This window comes from Triticum urartu, chromosome 7A, assembly GCF_056163025.1.
Source record: "Triticum urartu cultivar PI428250 chromosome 7A, HENAU_Tu73, whole genome shotgun sequence".
NCBI lineage: Eukaryota > Viridiplantae > Streptophyta > Magnoliopsida > Poales > Poaceae > Triticum > Triticum urartu.
In genome coordinates, this window is record NC_141879.1 from 416,202,042 (window position 1) to 416,215,249 (window position 13,208).

Consider the following 13,208-nt stretch of genomic DNA (forward strand, 5'->3'; position numbering starts at 1 on the left):
TGGACAAAATCAGAGAGGCTCAGAAGACTGACAAGGAGATTGCTTCTATAAAAGAGAAAATGAGCCAAGGAAAAGCTAAAGGATTTCATGAGGATGAGCACGACACCCTATGGTTTGAAGACCGTGTTTATGTACCCAATGACCCGGAGATCAGAAAGTTGATTCTGCAAGAGGCACATGAATCACCGTATTCGATTCACCTAGGAAATACCAAGATGTATTTGGATTTGAAGGATATTTTCTGGTGGACCGGAATGAAGAAAGATATAGCAGAGTATGTAGCAGTTTGTGATGTATGCCAGAGAGTAAAGGCAGAGCATCAGAAGCCAGCAGGATTGTTACAACCATTGCCGATACCCGAATGGAAGTGGGATAAGCTAGGCATGGATTTTATCACGGGATTACCAAGGACTCGTTCAGGCTATGACTCGATTTGGGTTGTAGTTGATCGATTGACGAAGGTAGCTCATTTCATCCCAGTAAAGACCACTTACACCAGTGCTAAGTTGGCAAAGATATACATGACCAGGATCGTATGTTTGCATGGAGTTCCGAGGAGCATCGTATCAGATAGAGGAACCCAGTTTACCTCAAAGTTCTGGAAGCAGTTGCATGAGACTTTGGGTACTAGGCTAGAATTTAGTACAGCTTTTCATCCGTAGACAGATGGACAGACCGAGAGAGTCAATCAGATTTTGGAGGATATGCTGAGAGCTTGTGCGCTAGATTATGGATCTAGTTGGGACGATAATTTGCCATATGCAGAGTTCTCTTACAATAATAGCTATCAGACCAGTTTGAAGATGGCCCCTTTCGAAGCTCTGTACGGAAGGAGGTGCAGGACACCGTTGTCATGGGACGAAGTTGGAGACCGCCAGTTGTTTGGACCAGATCTGATTAAAGAGTCTGAACAGAAGGTGAAGTTGATTCGCGATAGGCTCAAGGTAGCCCAGTCCAGGAAGAAGAGCTACGCAGATTCTAAACGCAAGGAGACAGTTTACGAAGTCGGAGACAGAGCTTATCTTCGAGTATCCCCACTTCGAGGGATTAAGCGCTTTGGAGTTAAGGGGAAGTTAGCACCACGATTTGTAGGGCCATATCGAGTTTTGGAGCGTATGGGAGAAGTGGCCTACAAGTTGGAATTGCCAGAAGGATTGACAGGAGTTCATGATGTGTTCCACGTTTCTCAGTTGAAGAAGTGTCACGCGGAGATGGACGACATACTTTTGAGAGACACAATGCCATTGGAAGCAATTCAGTTGGATAACAATTTGACCTATGAGGAGAAACCAGTCAAGATTCTCGAGTTTGCCAGCCGAGTCACTCGCAGCAAGGTTATCAATTTTTGCAAAGTTCAGTGGAGCCACCACACGGAGGATGAAGCCACCTGGGAGCGAGAGGAAGATTTGCTCAAGGACCACCCTCACCTATTTTCTAGCCAACCCGAATCTCGAGGGCGAGATTCATCTTAAGGGGGGTAGGTTTGTAACATCCCAAATTTTCAACTTGGAATGTTATACATTAGATCATCACGCATATCATATTTTATTTTGCTTTTGGTTTTGATCCTAGAAAATCCTAAGCAACTCAAGGACCCACGGAGAGAGTTGGGGATTTCGTTATTTACTTATTTGAGTTTTCTCAAATTTTGTAAACAGGATCATTTGATTTTATTTATTTTATCATCAATTATTTCTATTACAAAAATATGAGAGAGGGAATAAAATGACTTTCCCAAAATATAGAAATATTGAGGATTTAATAAAAAAATCAAATAAGATTTATTTCGGTATTTTTTAATTGAATTTAGGAAAAATGCACGTTTTTCAAAGTTGTATTTTGGGCCCAAATAAATGTTCACTTTCTCGGGCTTGATTTTAGAAATCCGGGAAAAATTTATTTCATGATTTTTGGAGTCCGTTTAGTATTTCTTTTTATTTTTCTTCCGAGCGTAATTAATAAAAAAACGAAACCGACTATGGGCCGTACCTGAGCGGGACTCCGCCCGGGGGCGCCTTTAAATAGCGAGGCACCCGGCGCCCCTTCCCATAACCGCGCCCGAAACCTAGCCCGCCGCCGCCGGACCCGCCGCCGACTCGCCGGAGTTGCACGCCGCCCGAGGTTCGTCGCCGCCTCGACTTCCGTGCCGTTTTTTTTTTAAAAAAAATATTTATTTTCTTTTTCGTCAGTTTTATTTTCGAATTTTTTTATTTTAATATTATTCTAATTATTTTATTTATTTTCGAATTAGGTTAATTAACGATTAATCTGTTCGTTGTTTTTCTTTTTCGTCGGATTTTCCGCGGTTATTTTCTGATCGCGATTTCTGATCCGATTTTCGTTTTAGTATAACTTTTCGCTCGTTTATCGGAATCAGGCGATTCAAGCGCCTGGAGTTTCGTCTCGAAACCCTCTTTCAGAATAATCAACTTAAACAAGTTTTTGCTACTGTAAAATTTGACTTAGATCCAGATTACTAGAACGAAGTTGATTTCTTTCGCCGTTTGATTTCTTTTGCTACGTTCGATTTGATTCTTTTTGCAAACCAGGGTTCTTAAGTTGAACTTTCTGGTTAGATCTTCTATTTGAGTTTTACCTGTGCATTAGATGAGTACTTATTGTATGCTTGTTTGTTTGTCTGCGATAGAATACCCGGAGTGCGCCGCCTGTTACTTTGAATCTCTAGGTTTCGCGGATCATCAGCAAGGCAAGTAACACTTTGATCATACCTTTTTCTACAACCCAGTTTTATTGCATTAGATCAATCCTCACACATTGCATGATTAGGATCTAATTAAAATTGTGGGATGGGAAGTAGATGAGGTAGTACCTATTACCTGTTTATTATCAAACCTTTGGGAGTTATTTCTACGTTTGCTTATTATGCCATGCTATGCTAGTAGACGTGGATTGGGTGAGTGATATCCATGACAGATGTGAGATTGTTAATTAATAGTTTATCTAAGGTGGCAACCTAAACACACATCTGGGTGGATTGAGGCACCTGGGTATTCTAGGACTTGCCTGTTTTTCTTTTGGACCGCCACCCAGGCTCAAAGGGATCATGAGATTATTCATACTAGAAACTTCCGTGTGCAGCCACAAGCCATTATGGGCTCTGGCATAGTTGATTAAGTCGTGCAAACTCTTACAGGGTAGACTAGCAGATGTAGGGGAAAGTAGGTGTACCGGTCTATCCATCGTAAGGTGCTAGCGCTTCTAAAAGACCATGTCTCGGTCATCCGTTTCTCAAACACCATGTAGTGCGAGAAATCCAATGGAGGCGATCGAGTCTTGTGGGGAAAAGTGCGCAAACCTCTGCAGAGTGTAATAAACTAATCATGGTTAGCCGTGTCCCCGGTTATGGACATCTTGAGTATCTAGTACCTGGATTATCATGTGAATCTCAACATGTTACTCTAAAGTTAATTTTGTTGGGTTTGCTAAATGATGATGCTTAATTGGGATTGAGAATGCTGTCAACCATTCTCAATGTTTAACAACCACCATGATAGTAATTAAATTTATTCCTTTGAAGTAAGGAAAAAATGGCTTTACGCAAAAACTATAACCATAGAGCTTTCCACCAGCCAAATATGCATATAGTATAGTTGTTTCATTCCATTACTCCATTATGTGTTACCTTGCCAGCATATTCCATGTGCTGACCCGTTCTCGGGCTGCAACGTTAATGTTGCAGACTTTTCAGACGATGAATAAGGAGTTTTTAGGTCGTGGTTCTATACTCAGTGATGCCGTTGGAGTTGATGGACTCACTTATCTTCCAAGCCTTCCGCTGTTATCGTTATTAGATGGCCTTAAGCCATATTTATTGTAATAAGTTCTCTTTTGAGACACTCGATGTAATAAGTGTGTGATTGCTACTCTGCTATAAAACCTTCGAGTACTGTGTGGTGTCAGCATTACTGATCCAGGGATGACACCGGAGCACAGAGATCAGACTGTTTGAGGTCTGGTCGCTACAACTCATAATGAAATTAACAAACAAAATGCAAATCAACAAGGGACACCAGATAAAAACCAAGGAAAACTACACAACAAAACTACTAAAGAAAACTCTATGACATAACACAAAATAGTTTTGTCGTAAGTAAAAAAACTTAACAACAACTAAAACACTAATCTAATAAATTACAAGAAAAGAAAAGTTAAAAGAACCAATTTAACAGATATTATTTTTCATAAACTTTTAGAAGCAAAAAGAAACAAATAAAAATCTTTTATAAAACTCTAACTATGACCTATACAAGTTTTCATACAAAACTAAAGAATTTTTTAAGTAAGAATAAAATTGTCAATTGTTAAATAACAGAAACAAAATAAATTTATCAAAAGTAACAAAAATAAATAAATAAATAAATAACTATTAAAACTATAAAGAAAAGACTAAAACAAATCTAAAACTAAAACAGTACTTTTTTGCCTAAAAACCTAATTTGAAATAAACAAAAACTAATTTGCAAAAGTCTACTGTTTAGACAAAAGATCAAGTGATCACTAGCAAAAAGAATTGATCAAAAAGCTATTTTTAAACAAAAGTTATTAGCAATCTAGTGGTTGTAACAAAGCTGTTTGAATTCGAAATTCAAAAAGTTCAAAAATATTTTCGTTGGTTCCACGGGAAAGATGGGATTTTTTTGAATCCATAGCTAAAAGAATCATCAAAATTGGAGTTGTGGATGATTGTGCGCTAGCTACGTAGCGGGCTGTAACTGGGCCTATGGGGTGTGTGTTCTGTAACTAAGCTACTCTCGGGCGTATTATAAGTGAACCACTAACACACGTGCAAATAAAAGAAACCGGCGTACCAGTTCGATCTAACCGAAGAAACCCGATCTACCAAAACAAACAGATCTACTAAACCGATCTAATATTATTTGCACTTAACATTTCGAAAAAAACGGAGGGAGCCACTCGTTGCTTGCAGAGAGGGCCTCGTTGTAGACATGGAAGTGGAGGTCGGCGGGGCGATGGCTCCAGTGAGCGGCGGCGGAGATGGTGATGTCCAGCGGATGGAGAGGTCCGAGGGGTCCGATTTTCTGTGGATAGTGAGGCGAGGAGACGCCAGAGTCGAGCGGGGCGACTCGAGAAGCTCCTGTGAACCGGGAGCACCGGCGACGACGGACGAGGTTGAGGACGAGGTTCCAGTGCTCCCTGGGCGGCGTGGTTATGTCAAATAGATGCATGATCCTGAGGGGAAGTAGAGTATGGAAGGAGGGGTCCCGGAAATCTCACCTGCGGTCAGAGTCGAGCGATGAACTCTGCTTGGCCGGCCTAGATTGGAACAACGAGGGTGTCGTCTAGAGGTGGTCTTGGGCATGGGTTTTCAAAGGGAAACGGGAGAGGACGGCCTCGTGTATTTATAGGACATGAGGCTTGGGGAAGGGGTGGACTCGGGTAGGGTTCCCATGAAGATCGAGCGCAGCGGCGACGTTGGGAGCAATCCAGGTAGGAGTCTGTTGTGTACGCGTACATGGAGAAGAAGAATGAAAAGGGTGGGTCCCAGCGCTAGAGAAAAAAATTAGGGAGCGAGAGATTGTGAGAGGGAGCGGTGGCGGCGGCTCCTGGGGAGTCCCTCCCGTGCGAGCGCTAGCCCCAGCGCCAACGCTAGGCTGGGCCGGCCGGTGCGCCCGGCCTAGCCTGGCGGGCTCTTTTTTTTAGGACAGAGGGTAAATTCAAAGAAAACAAACTAAATAAAAACTTAATATAGGCATATAATATATCATAATTTTTAGAAAAATAAATCCTAAAACATGAACATATTTTCAGAGGCAACAAAAATTCAAATAAGGCAAATAGTGCTACTGGTGCAATCAAACCCAATAAAAATCATTTTTAAAATACCAAAATGATTTCAACTTTCTTTTCTCCAAATTTTCTATTGAAGGGAATCATTTTACCATTATTTAGATTTATTTGTTTTTCGGAGGAAAATAATTTGAATAAAAGCCAAATAAGTCCTAAATGGTTTTGAAATAACTTTAGAGGGACTTTGATTCTTTTAAACTTCCAACTCATATTTCATATAATTTGAAGAAGTCATTTTAACTTCTCTCGTGAAAATCATTGAGTTGCATAAAGTTTCTGAATTTGAAATATTTCCAAATGGAATTCAAATCATTTTCAAATCCCTTCTCATTTTCTTTACATGGAAGAAGTCATATTTTCTTCACTCTAGGGTTTTGTGATGAAATGAATTTGAATTCATTGGAGATCAAAAGTAAAGATGAAACTTTTGGGAAAGTCCTTTTATTCCCTCTCATTCAACTTTCAAAAAGTTTCAAATTGCACTCAATTTCACTCAATCATTCCCACAACAATCCAACAAACAATCAAAAATATTTATTTAATATAACATTCCAAAATTTAGAATTTTGGGATGTTACAAACCTACCACACTTAAAATGAATCTTGCCCTCGAGATTCGAAGAGGCTAGAAAGAAAAGGTTAGGGTTTGGGGGTCTTCCAGCAGTTCCATTGATCGGAATGGTCTAGTGTGCTACCACACTTAAAAGCAGGGTTATGTTTCTGAAAGAACTCATGTACTCCGTCCATTTGGGTTGAGGGTGTCGATCTTCTCATACTCTCTGGAATAACTCTTTCACTGAGGCTCTTCTGGTAGGGTCACAACCTTTTTCCTGAAACACGTGTCCTTTCATCCTGGTGAGGTTCTTCCGATACTAGCACTTCTTAACTAACAGGTCTATCGCCAATACTAAACAACTTTCAAGATCTCATCATGGTCAACGGTTCATGGTTTCTCCTGCAGGAAATGGGTATGTGCTGAATCTCACCGAATAACCTACATTTGGTAGTGGTTGCCCATACATGGATCAATCGTCCTACCATTCTAGGGTTTAAACAAGGTTTTGGCATCGTCTTCACTCTACTATGGGTAAGTCACTCAGATTTACCATTCCAAATAGCACGAGCGAATGATACGAGTAAGTCGGTATGGTGATCAATCCATTCCGCGCCTAGATCATTACCATGTATAAGGTTTAGCGAATCTCGCAATTCTAACACTCAGGCATTCTCACAAGCATTGCATAATTTCTCTTGTCCCCGAACTAGGTTCGGGTAATTCCATTATTTCTGCAAGCTGAACCAAACATCTATCATTCTTCACAACTCTCGGGTTTCTGTATCCTCCTAAGGAACGTCTGCTGTTCAAATCGCAGTTTATTCCCAACATTTCTTCTTCAAGTGGGTACTTGATCCTTATTAATTCCTGGGCCTGTGGTTTATGGCCTACTTCAATACTTGTACCACTTCAACTCATCCTTGGAGTGACTCTTGTTCCATATTACACCTCCTTTAAATCAATAGTACTCCGTTTCTTCATAACCATCATTTCAAAAGCAAAACTCCAACTTTTTTCCCGAACTCCAGTCCATGGAATATATATTTTCCTATCCATAGGTCTAGTGTTCTCACAGGATACTACCACCCTTAAAGTGAAATGCACAATTTCACCCATAGACCATATTTCTCATATCCTTGAAAATGGTCCAAATCCTTGTTCATAGAGTAACAACTCATACAATTCAACATTTGAAATTATAACACATTAACCTTATTTATTCATGAACCATTACAATATCGGAGACTTACATTACATAAATTCAACTCCATGTCCTTATGAAAATAAATACTTCCTACCACACTTATTATCGATATTAAAATTCTCAACTACTCAGCTCCAGCTTTCCTCTTGTCGGAACATTCCCTAGAAAAATGTCCTGCTTCCTTCTAGTGAAAACAAATGACTTCCGACATGTCTAGGGGCTTCTTTGTGATTATGTAGGCTCCTTGGATTTTTAGCTTCTTTTCTGGACATTTATCAGCGCAATGACCTAAAACCTTTCACGTGAAACATGTGATATTACTAAGGTCCTTTTCTGCTGAAATTGGGTTGTTCTGGGGATGCCTTCATCTTCTCTTCCTGGATTTCTCCGTAATGATCAGAGCTTATATTTCCTGAGGGTCAAACTTCACTTCTGCTGTCGGGAAATCTCTAGGATACTCTTATCTTTCCTTTGTGCAATACTGGGAATAATGTACTTCTTTTCCACATGAATAGCAAGCGTTGGAGTAAAATCTGATTAGGCCTTCTTCAGGGTCTTCAACAACTTCCTTCAACACAGGTTCTTCTAAACTTTCCCTGAGGGATTCTTTCTGCTGCTTGGTAATTTCTTGTACCTTGGAGTAAAGGTGACACTGAGCATGGTAGTGTGTATTTCCTTCACACAGGAAACAAGTAACCCACCCAGTCGGGCATACTTCGCCTAAGTGATTTTCCTCACAATGGGGGCATCCATCCTTGGGTTCTTCATGGGTGTGTCCTATTTCTCTGCAAATCTTGCAGGCACAATGTTTCTTCTTCGGGTTATTGATACGTCTCCAACGTATCTATAATTTTTGATTGTTCCATGCTGTTATATTATAAATCTTGGATATTTTATAATCATTTTATAGAATTTTATATCATTTTTTGGTACTAACCTATTGACATAGTGCTAAGTGCCAGTTGTTGTTTTCTCCATGTTTTTTACATCGTAGAAAATCAATATCAAATGGAGTCCAAATGCCACAAAACTTTATGAAGAATTTTTATGGGCCAAAAGGAACACAACAGGCCCTGGCTGCGCCTAGGGGTGCCCCAAGGGAGGCACAACCCAACAGGGCGTGCTAGGAGGCCCATGCGCGCCCTGGTGGGTTGTGCCCACCTCGGGTGCTCCCCAGACCGCCTCTTTGATCTATAAATACCCCAATATTCCCAAAACCCAAGGGGAGTCGAAGAAATATTCATCCAGCCGCCGCAGAGTCCAGAACCACCAGATCCAATCCAGACACCATCTCGGATGGGGTTCACCACCTCCATTGGTGCCTATCCGATGATGCGTGAGTACTTCTTTGTAGACCTTTAGGTCCGTAGTCAGTATCTAGATGGCTTCATCTCTCTCTCTTGATTCTCAATACAATGGTCTCTTGAAGATCCATATGATGTAACTCTTTTGCAGTGTGTTTGTTGGGATCGATAAACTTTGAGTTTATGATCAGATCTATGATTTTATATCCATGAAAGTATTTGAGTTTCTTTGATCTCTTTTATGCATGATCTCTTATAGCCTCGTATTTCTTCTTTGATATTTAGGTTTTGTTTGGCCAACTTGATCTATTTATCTTGCAATGGGAAGAGGTGCTTTGTGGTGGGTTCGATCTTACGGTGCTTGATCCCAGTGACAGAAAGGGAACCGACACATATGTATCGTTGCTACAAAGGATAAAACGATTGGGTCTATCTCTACATAGATAGATCTTGTCTACATCATGTCATCGTTCTTATTGCATTACTTAGTTTCTCCATGAACTTAATACACTAGATGCATGCTGGATAGCGGTCGATGTGTGGAGTAATAGTAGTAGATGCAGGCGGGAGTCGGTCTACTAATCTTGTACGTGATGCCTATGTAATGATCATTGCCTGGATATCGTCATGATTATTTGAAGTTCTATCAATTGCCCAACAGTAATTTGTTCACCCACCGCTTTGCTATTTTTCTTGAGAGAAGCCACTAGTGAAACCTACGGCCCCCGGGTCTCTTTCTCATATTATTTGCCTGTGCTATCTACATTTTGCATTTATTTTCCGATCTATTAATCCAAAAATACTTTGCTGCACTTTATTTTATTTGCAATCTTTTTATCCAATATATTACAACTTTTTCCTATCACGCATCAATGTCTGGCACCGTACCCGAAAGGGATTGACAACCCGTTTAACACGTCGGGTTGCGAGGATTTGTTATCTGTGTGCAGGGGTTGTTTACATTGTGTTGCTTGGTTCTCCTAGTGGTTCGATAACCTTGGTTTCATATCTGAGGGAAATACCTACCACCGATGTACCGCATCATCCCTTCCTCTTTGGGAAATACCGACGTAGCTTCAAGCGACATCAAAAGGAATTTTTGGCGCCGTTGCCGGGGAGGATATTCAACATATACCAGGTTCCTAATCACAAATCTCATCTCCTTGCAATTTACATTATTTGCCATTTGCCTCTCGTTTTCCTCTCCCCCACTTCACAAAAATTTGCCGTTTTATTTGCCCCTCTTTTTCGTTCGCCGTTTTCTTGTCAGATCTATCCTTCGCTTGCAACCATGAGTGATTTCGGTATGGCACCAACAGATGATGGCCTAACTCCTAAAATTCGACATACAGGCCATCTAGATGCTAAAACTTTTATCTTGGGACAAGGGAACGTTATGAGAAAAAAAACGTATCCAATAATTTTTCAATTGTATTGGGAAGCTAAGTCTTGATGATGCCCCTATACTTAAAACTACTAGATCTTATGCGGATGTTGTTTCAGCACTAGTTCTGAAACTTGAAAGTAAATTTATTCATAGTCATCCTACTTTGCAAAGGTTGTTTTTTGAGCTTCCCGTTATAAAGAACCCTAGGGCTAAAAAGATGGCCACTCTCGTTCTTATGAATGAGTTTGACTACATAATACGGGAAGCTAGGGAAATTTTTGATTTTTATGGTATGAATCGTGAAAAACCTGTGATAGATGATATTCTTTACAATAGTGACTGTGATTTAAGACATTTTCTTGGGGATAATAAAATATTTTATGAGAATCTTAAAAAGGAAGTCCCCGTTCTAGATATAATCCAACAAATTTTCAACAATGTTAACCAACATTACTCTTGGATTGTTGCGGGGAATCAAAGCGGTTATGATGAACATCAACTTAGGAATGCTAAGGTTTTTGTGGATAATATGTTTTATGTTGTGTTTACAAAACCCCATGATGAAAGCACCTCTAAGAAGGTTAAGAAGAAAGATGACAAAACTTAGATCCTTGCTTTATGCCTAGCTAAGGGCATAAAACTATAGCGCTTGTTGGGAGGCAACCCAATGAATAAAATTTATTTTTGCTTTTTTTATGTTTTTGAGTGTTAGAACAATGATTCTACTATTATTATTGTGTTTTTTATGTTTCAATTAGTGTTTGTGCCAAGTAAAGCCTTTAGGATCTTCTTGGGTGATAGTTGTTCGATCTTGCTGAAAAAAAAGAGACTTTTACGCTCACTAAAATAATTATCATTTTTTACCAAAGAGCGATAAAATACACGTTCCACTTGCAATAGATCAATATACTAATTTCTCAGGTCGTCCTAATTTTTCAGAATTTTTGGAGTTACATAAGTATTCGAAATAGTTAGATTGCTACACACTGTTATGTTTTCACAGATTCTGTTTTCTTTGTGTTGTGTGCTTGTTTTGATGGCTCTATGGTTTTCTTTGATGAGTTTTTGCCATAGAAAAGTTGGAATATAGTAGATATAATGCAAGAACAAAATAAGAATTGGTTTGATACAGCACTTATAGTAGTGATTTTTATTCTTATACTAACGGATCTCACGAAGGTTTTGTTGAGTTTTGTGTGATTGAAGTTTTCAAGTTTTGGGTTATCTTACGATGGATGAAGGAATAAGGAGTAGAAGAGCCTAAGCTTGGGGATGCCTCGGCATCCCAAGATATTATCAAAAAATGAGAAACCAACTAAGCTTGGGGATGCCCCCGAGTGGCATCCCCTCTTTCATCTAACGACCATCGGTATTTTACCCGAAACTATATTTTTATTCGTCACATACTATGTGTTTTGCTTGGAGCGTCTTGTATGATATGAGTCTTTGCTTGTTTTAATTTGTGTTTTAAGTCTTGATCCCTTTCTAGACACACCTATTTGAGAGAGCCAAAATTATGTCTTGACTTGTTAAAATTGATCTCTATGCTTCACTTAAATTTTTTATGAGCTATGGACTTGCTCTAGTGCTTCACTTATATATTTTTGAGCACGGTGTGCTCAGTATTTTTGAAGAAATGCTCTTTTGCTTCGCTTAGATTTATTTGAGATTTAGTAAAATTTTCAAGAAATTCTCTGTTGCTTCACTTAAATTAATTTGGGAGAAAGACATATTATGCTCATGATCTTCACTTATATTTGTTTGAGCTTGTCAAAAGCAACACATGAAAATTAGTCCCAAAGTGATAGATATCCAAGAAGGATATAATAAAAACTTTCATGAAGATCATTGGACAAAATAAACTTGATTCTTAGTAATAGTTTTGAGATATGATGATGTGATATGTGAGTCATCTTGATGAGTAATTATGCTTTACTAACAATATTGGAGTTAAGGTTTGTTATTCCCTATGCAAGCACAAAAGTGAATAGTTATGAAATGAAATTATATCCTACTTGTGGTGCATTATTCGTTGTTAGTTATGCTTAATGCTCGCTTATGAGATTATTCGTTTCTTCGTTGGTCGCTTCCCAATCTTTTTCTAGCCTTCATTTTGCACTAAGTATGATTACTACTTGTGCATCCAAAAACCATTAACCCAGTTTTGCCACATGAGTCCACTATATCTACCTATATGCGGTATTCTTTTGACATTCTAAGAAAATTTACATGTGCCATCTCTAATTTTCAAAAATAACTTCTCTTTTGTGTGTTTGTTTCGCTCACGGAGCGGTGATGGGTGCTAATATTTTCCATGCTAGATGTGTTATTCTCAAGATGAGTGTTTATTCACTTGTCATTGTACAAGAGTAAGGCAAAGGTATTAGGGATGCCCAGTCCCGAAATGCAAAAATGAATTTACTTTATGTTGTCAAATAATAAATTCTTTGGAAAGTATTGGTATGGAGGGCACCCGTGGATATGGTTAACCATGGAAAGTGAAAGTATGGTGGAAAAAAGGAATAAACTTTATTTTCTGTTTGGGAACCGCCTATGATATATCTAAGCATGGAAAGTATTGGGAACTCTAAGTCATTTTCGTTGGTGGGATGGGTACACCTCCCAAAATGTTTTTATCTCTAAGTTTTTCGCTTTGAGCTTTGGCACCTCTACAAATCCCTACTTCCCTCTGCGAAGGGCCTTTATTTTACTTTATGCAATTTTTATTTTGAATTTGAATCTCCATCTACTCTTATAAAAGGCACCAACTAGGAGGCAATATGATCATACTTGAGTATTGGACATAGCTAATATGCGAGTGTGTTTCATCAATGGATCAATGGTTGAGCATGATGGCTTAGTGATAGCATATTTTAGCGTTGATATTTTGAAAGACATGGTTGCTTGTTGATATGCTTGAGTATTTAA